Source organism: Diachasma alloeum, unplaced genomic scaffold (assembly GCF_001412515.2).
Source record: "Diachasma alloeum isolate Michigan unplaced genomic scaffold, Dall2.0 Dall_scaffold_00195, whole genome shotgun sequence".
Classification (NCBI taxonomy): Eukaryota; Metazoa; Arthropoda; class Insecta; order Hymenoptera; family Braconidae; genus Diachasma; species Diachasma alloeum.
The window spans coordinates 564,674-584,974 of NW_021680360.1; the positions used below are offsets into that span (position 1 = coordinate 564,674).

At 35.5% G+C, this 20,301-nt stretch overlaps 1 protein-coding gene across 1 annotated transcript in view; it reads right to left on the reverse strand.

The window, feature by feature from the left end:
• Nucleotides 1-20,048, reverse strand: part of LOC107048610 — a 182,827-nt gene extending 162,779 nt beyond the window's left edge. The window contains exon 1 of the mRNA XM_015271852.1: nucleotides 19,992-20,048. The gene's annotated coding sequence lies outside the window, so the exon portion shown is untranslated. The remainder of the gene's footprint in view (nucleotides 1-19,991) is intronic.
• Between the last annotated feature and the right edge of the window lie 253 nt (nucleotides 20,049-20,301).

Genomic DNA, 20,301 nt, shown 5'->3' on the forward strand with positions numbered 1-20,301 from the left:
CCCCCCCCAATTTCCCTCGCAAATTTATTGCCCGACTTTTTGTTCTCCAAAACTTCAGTTAGAATTAATTTTTTCACCTTACATTTTCCATCCAATTCACGCCATTGATTTTATTTACGAAGAAAAAACATTTGTCAATATTTAATTTCCTTCAATAATAATCCTCAGTCCGTTGGTTTAATATTACCAATAAACAAAATAAATTGCTCCTATGGGCAACTGAAGAATGAGAATAAGAATTTTACGTTCAGTAAATTTTTCCGGGTCAGCGGAGAAAAATTCACTATTCGTCTCGCACTTTTTGCTCCGATATACGATTACTCCACTCCGCTCCACGATTACTTGACTTGTTTGTTAATTTTTCTCCAATCTTTTTCTATTCTGACCATTTTAACTATATTTTTGTCGGAAATTGACAAACTCATACACACAAAAAATGGTAAGTGTAAATAAACTCCTGTTTAGTGTATTCTACTCAGGCCTTTGGATTGTTTCAGTCACTCTCATTTTTGGGAATGAAATATAACCCAGTTCGAGAATTAATTTTGACCGGAAAAACGTAGATCATCCACAAGTGGGGATAAAATATCCCCTTTCGGGGATGATTTACACCGAAAGAAATGATAAATCAACCCTGCATTTCAGTTATTTTACCCCCCAAACAGAAATCCTCAAGGAGGGATAGAATATACAACATCAACAGGCGCTGATATACACCCGTTATTGATAGACTGTACATTCATTCAAATGAAGATCTTTCAACTGCTTGCGTCTTCCTGCGTCTTTACTCTTTTTCTTGTCAGTTTCAATATTCCATTTTTTAACTAATTAATCAGGGTATTTCCCTCAAGCTCCCCTGCAAACAAACCATCGTGTCAAGTTTTGCAGAAAAATCCCTCGCGCAAACGCTCGGGATTTTTTAACCTGAAAAATTTGACACCCTCATTTGTTTGCAACGAAGATATCGGGAAATACCCGATAATTTTGAATCTCGAGGGGTATTTGTCGGATTATTTTTCCCAATGGGATTTTGGCCAAGCAGAGTGCAACATTAGGAGGTGAATTGGGGAAGATTTGAACAAATTATGTTAATAGAATAACCCGATTTCCATAGACTGTCAAATATAAGAATCAATCTGAAATGGCCCGAAAAAATGAAGAGCTACTGCGGAATATTCAATTAAAAAAATGAAGATCTACTGCGAAATATTCAAAAGCTAGGAGGAAATATCCGAAATAAAACTATCGGANAAATTATGTTAATAGAATAACCCGATTTCCATAGACTGTCAAATATAAGAATCAATCTGAAATGGCCCGAAAAAATGAAGAGCTACTGCGGAATATTCAATTAAAAAAATGAAGATCTACTGCGAAATATTCAAAAGCTAGGAGGAAATATCCGAAATAAAACTATCGGATAGCCTCAAATACTGCGCTCTGATTGGTCGAAATCCGATTGAGAAAAATAATCAATATGAATGTAGTATCGGGGATTTTTGATTGTCGAGACGATGGGGAACTACGCGAAGGTTCGCCCATTGTAAGTTTAAGAATTTTGTCGATGATATTTTATGAAGGTATTTTATTAAGGTAGGATTAAGACGGGACATAAGATTAAGTCGGGTAGTTTTATTATTTTATTGCGGAAAGACCGGAGTACCCTCATAGGTGACTCACGACCCTTGGCTGGCCCACGCTGCCACGTCTCAGGATTTTTCCAGAAGGGAAATTGGCAAGTGAGGCCCAACGAAGCTTGCTGGTGGGGGAAGACGCCAGGGGGAGGAACTGAGTATAGATAGGGCTGAGGGTGACAGGAGTTAGTTGATTTTGGAGAGTCGAGAAGATATAGACGTTTTGACGAAGTCCTCTTGTGAGGCACTAGACGGTTCTTGACGATTCAATTTAACATTTAACATAATTAAATGTTTGAAGTGTTTTTATAATTTAAACCTTTGTAAATAATTTCCAATAATTAAATGTGTATGAATTAAATCTTTTACTGTTTTTATCTTTTAAAAAGTATCCCCACATGAATATTAAATAGAATAGAATATAATATGAAATCAATAATTCATTGAGTCCAAATGCAGGATTATTACGTATTAATGAATTCGTTCCTTTCAGCGCCGACACATTATTTCAATTTTGGCCTAATTTTCAGGCGAAAATTTCAACATTGTATGCATAAAATGGAAGTGGAAATTATATTACAGCCTTTGTGAGATGAACGTGAGAACCATGTGGGCGTTTGAGCTCTAAATTCGACGGAGGTGTAAAAACCGGAGGGTTTTTTTGTCGCGTCCAGCAGAGGAATGATAAAAGACTGCTTTTTCTCGGATGTGGGGTGAACAAAGAATTGCGTTTCGAGGGAGACTTGTACCCTCTCCATGTGGTGAGAATGGTCTAGTTGCAGAAGTATCGTGTGAGCCAGAGCGTTGGTGAGGATCATACGATAGGGAACAATGACGAGGGCGTGCGGGTGGATCAGAGCGATGTCGTTAATCTCACAGAATCATGACTATTTGATATATTCGATGAAATGGATCAGTCCGCACAATGTTCCTCCATCATACAATTCGGGGATTTATTGTATTCAACAGATGCTGAATAATTTCAGTACTTTTCTGCTGGGGGAGTCATTTATTAATGAATCGATGGGGTTTCAATTCAATAAGAGTACTCTGCGTTGAATAATTAATTGAAGTGGAAATTCGCTATTGTTGTCGAGAGAATATTAAACTGAAATTTAATAAATATATTTTATGAATTTTCCTGCTAAAGAAAACCTTTCCTTCGTTCCGCTGCAATTGAAATATTTATAAATGAATGATTTATTTCGATTCATTTACAAGGGAGAAATTATTGAATTGATGAGATTTTAATTCAATTTAAATTTCATTCTGACAATTTAATTAGAGGAGAAAAAAGGTTTCATGTAGAATTCAGAGTTTCATTTGTTCTCCCTCTGCCATGACTAAATGATTTAACAAATTATGCAACAGTCAAGCGAACAACTTCACCATTTTGCCAATCTATTATTCATCAGAGTAATGGAGGAATTGATTGGTTTTTATGGATTGAAACAGTCTACATTTGGCGGGATAAATAAGCAGAAAAGCAGTTGGAAATTTACACAACTGGTTGAGACATTCTCTTCGACTTTCAAATGCTTCAACAATTTTTGGCGTCAGATCAGATTATTCCACGTGAATTGAGAACGAAAAATGAGTTGGCTATTAAATAATTCTAGCAAAGGATTCTTTTGTTGTGGAAATTTTTCCGCAAAAATTTCAGGTAAATTGCTCGTGAGTTAGTGTCATTATGTGAATATTAAATTGAAATTTAATAAATATGTTTTATGAATTTTTCTGCTAAAGAAAACCTTGCTTTCGTTCCGCAGGAATTGAAATATTTATAAATGAATGATTTATTTGAATTCATTTACAAGGGAGGAATTGTCGGATTGATGAGATTTTAATTCAATTAAAATTTCGTTTTGACAATTTAATTAGAGGAGAAAAAAGGTTTCATGTAGAATTCAGAGTTTCATTTGTTCTCCCTTTCCCATAACTCAATGATTTAACAAATTATGCAACAGTCAAGCGCACAACTTCACCATTTTGCCAGTCTATTATTCATCAGTGTAATGGATGAATTTACTGATTTTTTATGGATTGAAATATTCTACATTTTGCGGGTTAAATAAGTAGAAAAGCAATTGGAAATTTACAGGACCGGTTGACACATTCTCTTCGACTTTCATTCTCCGTTGTTTGGGTGAGAACGAGAATATAGCGACAGCATTGAATTTTAATGTTTGAATTTCAACTGCTTCAGCTATTTTTTACTTCAAATCAGATTATTCCCCGTGAATTATAAACGGAAAATGCCTTGCCTTTTAAATAATCCAAACCATAGACGTATGCACGTGAATATCTGGACTGGCGTTACCACTGCACCAGATATTTACTCTTTACATTATACGATGTTAACTCTTTGATTGCCAATTGACGACTTACGACGGAGCGTGCCGATCCGCCTTTTACAGGGAATTATAAATCTAGAAATTTCTGCACTAGAAATTTCTGACTAGCAACCTGCCGGTATCTTACTGATCGATCGACGGTTGGTAATGTATCGACAGTCAGCACCGCCGATAGATGGCGCGGCTGCATAAGCATTTTTTACCGAATGACCCCCCAAAACGAAACCATAGACGTATCCACGTCAAAAGTCAGGAATTCTCTAACTTCCTGGAGTTTTCAATCGAAATACGAATGTTCAGTAGCAAATTACGCTGAATAAAATAATCGTTCGAAATTTTCTAGTTTGCTTCAATTCTTATGTAATGACTGAACTTTAATCACTTTTTTTTTATCGAATGGAGAATTTTGACGTGGATATGTCTATGGTTCCAATATGGAGGGTCATTTTGCGAAACGGTCCTTATGTGCAACGCCATCTATCGGAATTCTAGAAAATTCCAGACATTTCGAGATAATTCGAGGAGTCTCTTGAAATTTCGAGGGAATGCAAGGAGTTTCTAAGAATTTCGAGAAAAAAGGAAAAACCATGGCCGTATCCACAAACAATTACAGCTGTATCGAAGATACAGCCGCCTGCAATTTTCTATTACATAATCATTCGAAATTTTAGTGGAACTGTCAATTGATTGAAATTTCAAAGGATATGCATATTTTATAGCCAAATCAAGAATAATATATCAAGTATATTTTATTCTCACACTTTTGCATATTTTGCCGCGGATACAAGTGATACATCTAAGCTATATGTTCAGACATATTTTTTCCGTGTTGGCAGTTCAAATCATTTGATTGACTATCAATTCTTCATCATCCGACCAACGAAAAAAATTCAAAAGATCCCAGCAAAGTTCGATATTCCACTCATAATTCCCCCCCCCCCCCCTAAACTCAGAATCCATTCGAAAAATATGAATATTCCAACTTCGAAAACCCCCCAAAGCGATTCCATCACGAGATCTTCCAGAAATAGCAGATACCTCCATGGAACTTCGCGATTACCCGCGAAGCAAAGTTTCCTACCGGGATGTCTACCCAAACCCGTCACTCCCACGCATCCCCTACGACATTGTGCCAAAACATGTGAATTTATGTAGTTCAATCGCGTAGTACATAGACTGGAGTTGATGTAGACCGGCAATTAGAGATAGGACGTCAATGCACTGTCGGTTACGGATCTTGTAACGGCAATTTGACGTCAAAGGAGCCAACGATAGGGGGAGAGCTACGTGAGTACATACCCCACCCTGGGTACCCAGCGAGAGAATAGAAGGAGCCTGGTGTACGAGGGAATGAGAGCGGGGCGGTTGTATATTACAGGGAGCACAAGGTAGTCGCCAAATGGCTCTGGCGTGAAATAATAATTTTGCCTTTCAGGTACCCTCATTCGACCTTCAAAGTCTTGAGTCACATTATCGTTCGTTTCGCGTTTTTTTCCCACCTTGTCGTTCTAAATGAAAAAAGTTTGGATGGGGATACAGCTCCAGTGATAACACACCTAAAAATATTCTTTTTTTTTGTGAGGGGTGTCCTGCGGCGTATGACAAGGATTCATTCGTGAATCATAAAAATTATGTAGGGATCCGTAATCAAAGAAGACTGTTGTTGATAGACTTTATATATTTAATAATGTACTGCAATTTTCTCTTCGTGACTCGACATAGCATTTAGCTCCAAACTATATTTTCATCTTCTAGCTGAGCGAAAGAAAGAAATTCTGGCCACACTGAGAGAAATATTGACATAAACATCACAAAACTAATTTTTGCGTCAAATATCTCATCTCTTGAGGATAAAAGGCTTTGCATAAGAGTTCCGCATAACGAGTCAGACCGTGTAAGAATCTTATGAAGTGTTCATGACTTGAACACGAACATTTGGCGATAAAGTGACAATTTCTTACCTCAAGAAAGCGTTTATTTTGTGTCAAAAGATGAGAAAATTATTGAAAATACTAAAAGCTTCGATTCAGTGAATCATGGATCAGAGACATTCATATTGAATGAATACAGAATTTATGCAGGGGAGAACTTTGCGATATTTCTAAAGTATAATCTTCACTTGCTCTCAATCGCAATGAGTTTGAAGGATAGCAATAGCATCTTTCCGTTTTCTCAAACTTCCTAGAAAAACTATCATGTTTTCAGTCAGTGGCATCCTCCTGTTGCCCGAAAGGCACCGATTTCTTGGCTGAAACCTTGCAGAAATTGATTGAATATGCATGCGATGTTCTTCACTCAAGAAATTATTTTTGTCACATTATGCGGACTTTTCTCTCAGTGTATACACTAACTTTTCCAAAAGTGCGGACTGTGACTTGTTCATGGTATTTGAAATTAAAATGTTGATATCTGCATTATAATCGTAAAATGGGATTAAAAATCACTTGACTGACGTTTCGGATACACTGTTAAAAAAATTTAACTGAATTTTCCAGAACATGACACTGAATTCAATTTAACAAAAAAAAGTCTATGAAATTTCAAGTTTCCCTGGAAATTCCGTGAAATTCCTGATTTTTCAGTGGAAAAACCATGAAGATTCCGAAATTTCCATGAATTTTCAATGTAAATATGATAATTCAATAAGAAATTGCTCTAAAATTTCAAAAAATTGAAAATAAGGGGACATTTTTGCTTGAATTTTCCTAATTTCCATTCATTTTCATGGAATAATTTGACTGAAATTTAAAATTTCCATGAATTTTCCACGAAAACCACGAATTTTCAATGGTAAAATTTCCTGAAATTTCAATGAAAGCGTCACTTGTTTCATATTTTAAGACTAAAGCCTGGAAATTTCAGTTAAAATTTTTTAACAGTGTAGTTAACAATTTCATAAAAATGCGTAAATTACTGTAATATCTTAATATTTTACTGAAATAACGGCAATTAAAAGGATAGGTACAATGAAAATGGCATTGATCCTATGCTCCTTTTGAAACCAACTGTCAACTGATGGTAACGGACGAAACGGATGAAAAAACAATTTAAAAGGTTGGACTGTCTAATTGACATATAAGTTTGGGCGTCGAGATATTTTTAAATGTTGTTTTATCATAAGATAGGATACTCAAGATGTAATTAGCTCGGATATAACCTTTCCATACCACGAGACGAGGATAGGGACATGGGACTTTCCACATTTATAGACGATTTAGGTTTATAATAATATTTTTACCCTTTCATATCTAATTTAAAACATCACATTTTCGCGTTCATTTCGATAGAACTATTGGACTAATTATAGGCCCACCTTAGCTAGGCGCGCGTAGCGCCACTCACCTTACTTGGATTAAGTCCCGATCTACTTGAATCAAGAAATTTTTTAGCCTAAGAATTCTTCCCGTTCAAATTTCAGCCAATAGAATTCCACTTATCAACTGTTATTTTATATAGTCAATACGGTATTCAACTCATAATTTTTGATAATTCAACTGGCAATTTTTCATGTTGATTTATACATAAAAAACAAAAGATTTCCTGGTCAAGTGAGCCCCCCACTGGAGCTGACAGATGGATTTTGTCTCATAGGGCAATTCTCTCCAAATACCACTCGAGCTTCAAAATTAATCAGGTATTTGTGTCATCAGTTCCTATTTACTAAAGATGAATGAAACGTGAAGTTGTTTTATATCGAAATATCTCGAAACTGCCTGACCGCTAATCCTCAATTCTGATTGGTCAATGAGTCACGTGAAGTAGTCGCTGAAAAAAACCCCGGTATTTTCAAATTCTTCAAATGCCAAAAATTTTTTCTGCGTCATATTTTTCATTTTTTCATGTGTGAAGTTGATCTTTATATCAAAACATATCTAAATTGCCTAATTGTTGATCATGAGAAAAAAAAACATAGTATTTCTAAATTTTTTAAACTCACAAATTATTCTTCACTTCCGAAACTTCAATTTTTTCATATTTATCACACGCCAAAATGATCAATTCTTGCTTTTCAGATTTTCATACATAAATTCTCAACTCTACAAAATTCACGAAAATATTCGGTTTCCCAAATAATTCGAGAAAAATCTGTGATCTACCGTTATCTGGAAAACTGTGAAATTTTCCAAAGAATCCAAGAAATTTTTTCATTTCTCTAGGAAATCAATTCATAACTCTCCCCCGATTTTTCAACAATTACAGATTTTAATCAGATTATTTTAAAAAGTAAAAAAAAAAGAATTAATCGAAGATTAAAAATTATTCATTGATGCTTCACTCTTCATTCTCTTCATTCTCTTAATTCTCTTTGAGTCATTATCAGTATTTATAAAACATCTCTGACTCTATGAAGTTTAATAAATTCGATTTCTTCATTTTCACAACAAAAAGATAAGCGCGCGCGAAAGCGCGCGCAAAGATGTAGTTTTTTATAAATGGTGATAGCATACATTAAAGGTATTACGATAGTAGTATATTAAGTTATATTCTACACTATACAATATTATAATACATTGTATACTATAATAATGAACATATTGGGAAATCCCTGATAATGTTGAAGCTCTGGTGGTATTACATACGATAATATCCATCCAATACATTTCTATCTGCTCTATTCACATCCCAAACAATTCCCCATGTTGAAGAAGATGTTGACATACACATCACAATGAAAACAACACAAAATTCACACAGTTCCCATCTGTCCCCTTAATGAACTTTTTTACCAACTTCAAACAAACTCATAATGAATTCATAAACACGGACGAAACAAGCGCCTTAAATTACCCCGAAAATTAGCCTCCAACATTCGAATCAGCTTTACTCAGTAGTTTGTACCATCTAATGCAGTCTCCCCCGTGACTGAACTCCCAACGCACTATCCCCGAGGACATAAACCCAATGAGCCTCTTTCTCATTCCTAACTATTGATATACTCGACTTTCCTCTTACGTTCTACGGAAGTACATGTTGATGCTAACAACAACAATTTTCATTAATACGAAGGGAAAATATCGGGAGCTGTAGCTGGGGAGAGTTGGCAATGCCCTCGGCTTTCATCTGCGCCTGGTTGAACTCAGATTATGCTAATGTGAGATTACGTCGCATTTTAGCTCTTGAGGGGCCTCGATCGGGGGAAAAAGTTTTACGGAGCTAACACGATTGCTACTCCCGCTGAGTCCCATCGAGATAGTTTTTAACTCTTTGGCATTTATGGAATTAACCTAATTTTGTAATTTCGAATTTTCCAGCGAATTTTAAAGACAATTTTCAACAAAAATTATGAAGAAATACATTTTTTACATCATTTTAGAAAGGGAGGGAGGTGAAATTCGGTAATTTTGAGGTATTGAATGGACAATGTTCATCATGTAAATGATCTTGCGAAAGTGTTACTCTAGATGTATTATTTAAAAATATGTTCACGGTATGTCATCGTGGATCTGCTGACCTCTTATCTGAAGTACTGTTTTTCCAACTGTTTTCTACACGGAGAGAATTTGTTGATAAAAATTACCCTACCGTTCTATAAAAGTGTATCAAGAGTCATCGTTTCCTCATTTCTATCCCGAAATTTAGTAAAAATTGATATATGATGATCAAATTTTATTCTACGTTGGAGAAATTTTATCCTGACGCATAATAAATTTTATCCTTCCAGTCCAGTAATTTTTATGTAGATAACAACGAAAATTCTAGAACGGTTGGTAATTCTTACTCTACCGGCACGGTAATTTTTATTTTTATCAGGATAAAATTTCTCTAACGTAGAATAAAATTTGATCATCACATATTAATTTTTACTAAATTTCGGGATAGAAATGAGGAAACGATGACTCATGATACACTTTTACAGAACGGTAGGATAATTTCTATCAAAAATTTCTCTCCGTGTATTGATTTCAATGTTTGTTTTTTCGTTAATTATTAATTTGTAGTTCTGTTTATCTATTATTTATTTATTCTGTTTATTATTCCAATTAATTTTTTTGTGTTCTGTGAATAGAAATTATTAAACTCAAGATTACATATTATTTTGATGTGGGTTTTCGTTACATTAGTTATTTTATCCTAAAAATTAATCACTAAATAAAGTCATTGATTCTAACTAATTTTTCCAGTTTAATTCCCCCCATTGTTTGCCATACAATTTATTTAATGTCATTGATTTAATTCAATTGGAGAACAATTGAAAAGAAAAATCATATTTTATCACATAATTTTCATCACAGCTGGGCATGCAATATAATGCAATCAAATGATTCCAAAACAAATGAAATCCTCCTCTCTATGACCTCCTTCCTCACCCCCAAAAATGTTATTCCCACAATCTCGTTTTCCGTTGAAATATTACGAATTAAATGAATGAAATAATAAGTTAAAACTAGAATTTGTTCCTGCCAAAAGTGATAAATTCACGACAAAAAAGGTAAATCCGTCCTTTGTATCCCTTTAATTTCTTCATTTGTACCAAAGAGTCGTTTCTCCACCGATGCATACAATGTACGAGTTAAAATGAATAAAGAGAGTGGGTTGAAATTAAATTTCAGTGAACGCGCTCACTCTCGAGTCCGACGGCAGCCGGACGCGAACAATGCCAATTTGCATGAGGAATTTGCTTGAAAAATATGCGACGCCTGGCGTTTGGCGACGGTTAAAAGCTACAGACTTCCCTGGCCTTCTCTCCCCTGCCTTCCTCATTCTATTTTCCTTTGTCGTTTCGGTTTATACATACGACAATTGAAATAAATAGGAAACAGTACGATGAAACAGGGAAGATTGAAAGGACGAGTTAAGTGGTTTTCCCATCAGAACGCGGAGACTTCTTCCTCTCATTGAACTCTCGAGGGAAAAATGAAATTCCGTACAAAAAAAAAGTTTCTGAAATTTCTCTGAGAATCACACCGAGAAAAAGAAGCTTGTGGAGAAGCACATCTTTACACGGGGACAAAAGTTGGAGAAAAATTATCAAACGAGTCGAGTCATCGTAGAGTGAACTTGATTTTCAGTAATTTTGCACACTATATCGGGGAAAAAATGTAAGTCGAATAATACATTTTTCTTCTTTGACCCGGGGAGATTTACTAGACGTGAGAGTAATTTGTGCCGGAACTGTAAAATTTACCCTGCATTCCATCAAAAATTATCCGAGTGAACGTGAATGATTGTTTAATATTGCGCGCAATTTTTCTGTAACGGAAACTGATGTTTTACCGAACGCGTCCGGTAAAATTTCATTTCCATTTGTTTCCATGACCGTAAAATGGATGTTAGAAGAAAAATCTCATTTGATGTTCAACTACAAAAATAAGGCATTTCACTGAAAAAAAATAGCCAAAGTACGTGGATATCCATAAACCATTTAACCGCTTCGCTCCTGAATTAATTCTTGGGATTATCCAGTGAAAACCACCCAAATTTGTAGATTTTCTGGTACCCTCTGATAATTTTTCATGTTATACATTTTCCAGATACGAATCTCGGGAAGATATCCTGCGGTTGCAGAACTTCCCAATTTTTTTCTCCCCCATATACCTTCCTCATCTCCTCCCGCAGAGCCAGAACACTAATTTTCCTTATCGATGTTCCTCAAACTATCCTCCCCACGTTTGCACAAAAGTTTATAACCCGAATTAAACATCTTCCTTTCACCGAAATTCCGTTCCATTTCCCCTCGTCCGATTGAATAAATAAACACTGCAAGTGCTTTTCGCCTAGATTACTCACCCAATGGACCGAAAAAAAACACATCCGAGTGGATCCCTATTTTTTTAATCCAACAGCAGGATGGCTGTTGAGTATAAAAGCTAATTAGCGTAAATTCAAGTGTGACATCTCTTTTTTTTCACACGAGTTGTCATTGAGCAATTCTAGTGAGATTGAAAATTCTCGAAATTGTTTCTATGCATTCACTCACCACTCTTCACGAGGGAGAAGGGGTGATTATTCTGTTCACCTTTTTTCACTCTATTCACATTCCCATTTTTTTTTATTCACTGTTGAGGGATAAATGGAGGAACACGGCGGAGAAAAAAAAATTGGCACACGTATGATGCCTGTTAGTACGGACAAAGCACACAGACATGGAGCAATGGAAATACCACGCGGGTTTAAAGGTATAGACCAAGGTGGAAAAAAACGTATAATGGTGAGAGGGGCATCCCGTATTATCTGACACCGCGGTCACTTGATGCGCTTTCATGCTTGATCGGATGGGGATAACACCATTAGGAGCTTCCGGTGTTTCTATTTTCTTGTATTTAAATTACGGTGGAGTTTAGTTGATGGTCACTGGAGAGAGAGATTATTTTAATGATTGGTTGACGGAGTTTTTGATAAGTGGAGAGGAGGGGGGGGGGCGAATGGGGAATTGAGTCGAAGTGCGTTTATCTGAAGAATGAGAGGTTCTGGGAGGAGAAGAGTGAAGAGTGTCTTTGTGGAGAGCAGAAATTTCTTTGATGGAAGTGTCTCTGAAGATTGGAGGTGGAATGAGCGGTGAGCGAGATAATTATATGGATAAGTACGCCCCCTGCTCGCTCCACTCGCCAACCTCCATATGATCCTCATATGATCCTTATGTGACCCCCATATAGAACCATATGACTCCTATGGCCCGTCACGGAGAAAATTATTTGGGGAATTTCACCAACTAGTTGTTCAAAAAATGAATTACCAACTAGTTGTTGAATTTCAACAACTACTTGGTGAAATTTAATGACTAATTAATGAAAATTCTGAAAAGATTTTTCAATTTCATTCAACCAATTTTGACTACCAAACTACCAAAAGATGGTGAGGACATATGTACAGTTGGAAACAATCCCGTAATCATGTATATCGTTACAATCGATCAATGTCTCCCATAGAAGATATTTTCGCAATAATCTACGATTCTTTGTTAAATTTGATCCATCAAATAAATCGACAAACGTTTGTTGAAAATTTAACAAATGGTTGTCGAAAGAAATTGGAAAATCTTTTTCTCAATTTTTTTTCATGAAATTCACCAAATAATTGTTAAAATTCAACAACTGGTGGGTAATTCATTTTTTCAACAACTCGTTCGTGAATTTCATCAAATAGGTGGGGAATTTCATCAACTCGTTCGTGAATTTCAACAACTAGTTGGTGAAATTCACCAAATAATTTTTTCCGTATTCTTTGAATTGGTATTCTGACCCTTGTGGCCCTCAATCTATCTTCGAGGCCCTTATTCTGACCCTCATTATAACCCTTGTGACCCTTATTCCAATCCTTATCGCGAACTAAGTTCCTGACCCTTAATTTTGGAATCTTAATTTCGAGCAAGCGGTTCTATTCTATTCAATTTAACAAAGCAGGCGGGCCCTCTTGCAAGCAAACAGAATCCTGCCACCGTACACCAGCGACACCATCTTAAAAAACCTAGATCCAAAATATACGCAAATTGTTTTTAATTTTCTCATCGTCTATTAAATCGATGTTTAATTTCCCCTTGAGTTTCAACAAATTATTTACCTGATGATGAAATCTATAACGTGAGATTATCGTAAAATAATGTTTTCCTCTTCTTTTTTCGTTTTTTTAAATAAAAAGCTGTATAAACTTATTGGTTTTGTGCTGAATAAAAAGAAGTACCGTAGGATTTTTTATTTCAGTACCCAACCGTTCTTTTTTCAAAAATCCAAAGTACTGAAGAATTCAGTGGAAGGGGAACGGGTCAAGTCAGACATGAAATCTATTCATTATCGCTCATCCATCTCGATGACCAGCGATTTTTATCAAGTGACAGTTGCACTAAAATTTTGTTTGAAAATTCCCAATTCGATGAGGGAATCTCATGATTTTTTCCTTCCAAAATCGAATTCAATGTCGCACTTCTGAAAATTATTCCTGAATTTCTACTAGTGTATGTCTCAATGATTCCTTGGAAATCATTCAATAACTAGATGATCGATTGTGATTACCGTATAAATTTTAACAATTTTGATGCATACGTAATAGATCTAAAATTTTCACTTTTTTCATGGACCATTCCAATATTTTTCGATATCTTCTGTATTCTCCGTTCACGATTAGGGATGTGAAAATGACTGTCATTTTTATAAATCGTATGACCTATTTATCACCGTCATATGACAGTGTGACGAAAATGTTCATAACTGCATTGATAGACAGGATTAGTTATTGTTAACAAATGGATTTGGTTGGAGACGAAGGTCTATTCCGTCTCACCAAATGTTCATTCGTTAATAGTTAACAAATGCACATTTGAGAAGGCTTGTTCGACTCGATTTTCGCCTGTCAAGTGAACTATTCGTTAACTATTAACGAATATTCATTTGTGCATATTCAACTCTACCATTTGTTAATAGTTAACGCATCTCGTTTGGAATACACGAATCAGTCTATCAGCGTGGCATCTGTCAGGGGAAGTCATGTGACGGCCATATGACTCGTCACAAAATTTTTAAACATCCCTAATGACAAAGCTCGAAGGAAAAATGAATTCATCTATTGAATTGTGTTAGACTATTCAAGACACAAATATAAAATTGTTGTTCATTGTAAATTTTGGTATTTATCTGAAAACTGTCTGATTTCAGAAGGAAAGACCCCGAGCGTTTTTGTAAGAAAAATGTGGTTCACCAGATTTTCCCTAAAACCCGGTGATACGTCGTGTAATCCTGATAAAGAAGGTCCTAGACAAAATAATCCCACCCAAATCGATCCTCACATCATATGATCCTGGCCATAAAGGCCATGATCAATATAATCCTGCGTAATATGATTCTGCGACAAAAACTCAGGCAGAAATAAACCTACTTTTGTTTCGTTCCGCAAGATGACATGACAAATTGTCTACTAATTTAGGTACTAATATGCTGGGTTCAAGAAAAACTTATTGGCAGTTATTACTTTTTTCTCTAGACTCTATTACAGCTGGCTTCTAAAATTCCGAGAAAATAATGAGAATGAAGAATTTTTTTTTGTCTGTTGATAATATTCAAAATGATGACTGAAAATGAAAATTTCTAACTTTCTTGATATTTTTCACCAATACAATTGATTTTCGTCAAAATTTTCTATTCTGTCGTTCAATAAGGGAGAGTGAGGTAAAACGGCCACTTTTGAATTTTTTTGTGATACTCATAACTCAGAAACAAATGCATTAATTGAGATCAGTCCAGAATCACTCTAAAGGGGAAGAAGTATAGTTTCCATGGCAAAAAAAAATTATTCCATTTTATTTAAAACTGAATGAGCTGTTGACATTTTAGAAAAAATCAAAAGGGGCCGTTTTACCCCACTCTCCCCTAGCTATTAAAAAATGACAATGATCTTTGTGGTGATTCCATCGCATGGCGAACAATTTAAACTTAGAGAAAAAAACTACTTTGATAAAGAAGGTTTACTTGATACAAGAAAATATTCTCTTGTCAATTTTAAAAATCGTAAATTCTCCTCATAAATAATTTCGTTCTGGGAATGAGAGAAAAACCCGGGACTGGTTTCCCACCAGGATCCGATTCTCTTGTCCCGAGAGAATTTTTTAGCGTTTTCAAGACTAGAAATGATGTCCTTCCCATGAATTCATATAGTTCGCGTTATATCTAGAATTTTTTTTATCAGGATTTTGATTACATAAAATCTTGCACAAGAGCACAACACTTGAAATCAATTTTCTATAGAGTTGAATTGATAATGAAAGTGTTCGTTGTGCAATCGAAACAAGAATTCCTCAGTTGGAGATGATGAGTGATCAGAGCGAAAAAGTGGGAATTCGCACAATCCATTGAATTCTAGATATAACGCAAGCTATATGAATTTATGGGAAGACTTATGCTAATACTTAAAAATTTTCTCGGGACAAGAGAATCTCATCGTGTTGAAGCACTTCTTTCTCTCAGTGTGAGCACAAAATTATTTACCGAGAGATTTCACGGTTCTAAAAATTGACAAGCGAATATTTTCCTGTACAAGATCTATGCGCGCGCTTTCGCGCGCGCTGATCTATTCATTTGTTGAAATGAAGAAATGGAATTCATTAAATTTCATTTTCTCATGAATACCTTATAAATATTGATAATGAATCAAAGAGAATTCGACTAATGATTGAAGTAAATAGCGAAGTACAGTAAAAGAATCTATAAATAATTTTTCATTTTCAATTAATTATCTTCAATTTTTTTTAATAATCGGTCTCCATAAAAGGACAGAATTTATTAATTTCACCGATAATATATATACATGTGGAATATATGACGTGAAAAAAAATTTACCACTGAAGAATTTGAAAATGCCGCGTGTTTTTTTTTGTGAATAACTTCGTGTCACATATTGACCAATCAGAATTAAGGATTAGCGGTCAGGCAGTTTCGAGATATTTCGATATAAAACAACTTCACGTTTCTTTCATCTTTAGTAAAATAGGACTCAGGAAATCATCTTTTGTCAAAAATAATTTTTTCTCTTAGTGTAGAGTTAAGAAATTCATAACAATAAGAAACTCAATTCCAGAGGAAAAATCTCTGTGTTTCTGTTGCTCCAACATTTTGCTCTTTATCGTTAACGATAACTTTAATTTCTTTCCAGAAAGCAGCCATTACGAGTAATGCAATGTGCAAGAACATTCTTGTTTTTAAATTAATGTTTTTAAAAATGAATCTACTTATCATTCAACTATTTTTTTAAATGCACGGAAAAAAGCTTTAGGAAAAATGAAGTGACAAAACGCACGTGCCTCAATTCGAGTACAATAATACTAGATTTGAATTCAAACGACTGAAATAGTATATTTCGTAACGACTGCAAAAAAGTGTTTTTTGGCGAATGGGAAGTTTATATCACGAGCCGAAGGCGAGTGATATAATCCCACGAGCTAAAAAACATTTTTTCACGAGTTACGAACAATATTTTTCATCACAATGTGGCGGAAATTGGACTTTTAGGCACGCGGAGCGTGCCGAAAAGTTCACTTTTCGTCACAGCGTGATGAAAACCAGAACTTTTTCGTCCGTTGTTGGAGAAAATCTTCCTACGGAAAACAAATTTGACTTATTTCCTAGAAACTATGGAATTTTCCCGGGAAACTGGAAACTTTTTCTCTGTGTATTGATTTGAGGACCAGTTTACTAGGATTAAATGATTTACACTGAGAAAAAAAATTATTTTTGCTCAATATCCATTTTCTGGAGAGAAGTATTTATTTTTTCAAAGTCGAATTTCTCCATCCGAGTCATTCTCAGACGAGCCTCATTAGGTTTCAATTATGACAATCATGTTGCTTTAGCGGAAGACTATGCTGTGCCTGACCTTGGATGAACTCCTTCAATAATTATTCATTTTTCATAAATTTTTTAGTTTCTAGGGAAAAGAATTTTGGTTAATTTTTTAATGTTGATAATTATTGGGGGAGTTCACTCAAGATCATAGCTAACATGATCATCTTCTAGAGCAATATAATTGTCATAATTGAAGCCTAATGAGCATTGTCCGGGAACGACTCGACAGGAGAAATATGATATTGATAAAATAAATAATTCTTTCAAGTAAATAGATATTTGGCAAAAATAATTTTTTTTCTCAGTGTAGAGTGCAAAAATTTCGATCTTCCCATTGTCAATTTCCACCCGAACCTCCCGCTCAAGTGAATAAGCCACCGCACTCCACCCACAAACCCCTAAAAAATGATAAATCCCCGTTAAAAGCCGAAACATTAATCCTCCAGCTCCCCTCGCCGTAAGTTTATCCTAAACGAGCATAAGTATTACCACGCCAAAACCAGAAGGATGCAAATTGCTCTGTCAGTGAAACTCGAGACCATGGTAAAACGTCCGTGGGTTGAAACCACCAACAGCCAGTGAACACAGCACAGAGGAATAGTGCGTTTACCTTTTCAATGAGAGGTGTGGGGGAGTTGAAAATGGTTGAGAGGCCACTTTTACGGTGAGAGAGAGAGAGAGAGAGAGAAAGATGAGGATAGTTGAGAATGGCTCGGGCACTTTGCCCTCTGGTCCACAACGAAAAACTTTTTCCAGGTGCAACTGGACGTGGAATGGCTTCGTGAGGGATAGAAAAGGGGGCCAAATGAATATGAAGGAGGCCACCAGACTCCTTTTTGAAGTGTTATGCTCATGAAAGCCAAAGCAATATTCGGAGGTATTGGCTCCCATCGATTCGCACGAGTAAACATGAATCAAGAGCTTTTTATCTTTACTTTTTAGAATTAACAATGTCTGTGATCATTTACACGGAGCAATAAGTTTTCATTTTCCGAGGGACTACTACTCTCAAAAATAGGTTATTGAATTCATTTCATCCAATTATTACATTCAACCATTTTTAATAATCAAATTTGTCAATTAAATTGCGTGAGAATTTTCTTTTTTAATTATGAATGTTCAGCGTCATTAAAATTACATTTTGAGTAGAATTATCATTTTTTTAAACATTTGTTGCTTATAAATAAATAATTGGAATTGTTGAAACTTTCGGAAACCTAATTTTTTTAGGCATGAAATCGATTTCAAGTAAAATTCTGAATTTGAATAAATTTTTCATGATTCTGTAGAAGATATTTATAGAAAATGCTCGTAATTTTCCAAAATTGCAATTTTTAAATTATTTCATCAATCTATCTACAAAAATAAACGCTCTAATTTTTTCCCAAATTTTTAAAATGTTTTCTAACGGTTCAATATCGAGATTCAAATTCAGACCTGTAAAGTTTAAATAATAAAATCGTTGAATAATAAAATCACAGATTCGGAGATAAATTGATAGAAAAAAAATGAAATTTCGTGGATAGTTGACTAGTAATTTTGAAGACAGTGATACTGAATGCGATTTAGGGGAAAAAAATCATGAAATTTCAGGTTTGACTGAAAATTCAGTGAAATTTCAGGATTTTAAGCGGCATAAATTAAGTTTAATAATTTTTTAATTTTAATAACATAATTAATTTATTTAAATTTTCCATCTAATATGAATATTCAGTGTCAAATTACATTAAATTGTCAGTGAAACCTGAAATTTCATGATTTTTTCCCCCTGAATCGCATTCCGTGTCTCTATCCTGGAAATTCTAGAAAATTTCCAATTTTTAAAATTGACAAGAGGATATTTTCTCATATAAAGTAAACCTTCTCTGTCAAAAGTGGTTCATTCTCTCAGTGTTTGTCTCAATGAAGAAGAACCTCCCCAATTAATAAAACCAACAAATAGAATTTCCCACGACAAAACAGGCACGTGCGGCTCTAAAAATCTGCAAGTGTGTGAAGCAGTTCACCATCAGGTGAAAACGTGCAAACTCCGTTCGCCGAATGCCAGAGGGAAAAAAATAAAGTAAAAATTGGTGGCGCGTTGTTGCCGGTGCTGAGCGACGAATTTTACGATGCCAGTGGCACTTTTTATTGCATTCATTCTGCAGTCTCCCGAAGCACCCGAGGATAAAACGTAGATCGCTCTCCTAAGACGCATCAAATCCACGTTCTCCCCTCCTCCCACTTCTTTCCTCCCTAATCCACCCCTCGGCGGCCTTTTTTCACATTTAATTCTATCCCATGTCAAGTGCATGGTCATTGAAATGGGGAAAAAAGAAGATTGATCGATGTAAATTAAGGAAATCAATTCTTGTAATGGACAGGCAATTATCGAGAGGAGATGCACTTGGTTATGTCGAAGTCACGTGGTCGTCCGTAATTGAAAAATTTCAATTCGCCATGATTTTCCATCGACCACTAATTTCCCTCAAAAAACAAATTCCAACAAATGAATTAAAAAAATGAAAAAACACGACAAAAAACACTTTCTCTGTAGATAATCGTTAAAAAGTAAATAAATATCGTGAAAACTGTCCAATATTTTTCCCCAAAAGAACAAAAAATGACGTAATGACAAAATCCTCTGACCCGTAATTCACTAAACCCCCTCACTTCATCTATTAATTACCCTCTAACACCCCTGAAACCGCATAATTACCCCGACCCCATCCCCACATAATAAACAACAGTCCTCTTACCTGGCCACAGCAACTCCACTGGCCTCGCACTTCGACCCACGTGCCAATTCCGTGAAAAAAAATTATTTCAGTCCCTGTCACACCGTAAAATCAGAAGGTCCCGTCGTACCTCTGCTCCCGGTATCGCCTGTCACTGTCAAAAACGTGAATGGAGCTTGCAGAGGGGCTTGATTATTCACCCTCACCGTTAGAAGGTGCGCGGACGACTGAGACTCGGTGAGACTCGCGCTCGAGGGTGTAGCCACGGCTGGCTGCGCAACGCGGCATCCCCCACGATTGCCCAATTGTGCCGTAACCTTAAAAACATTCG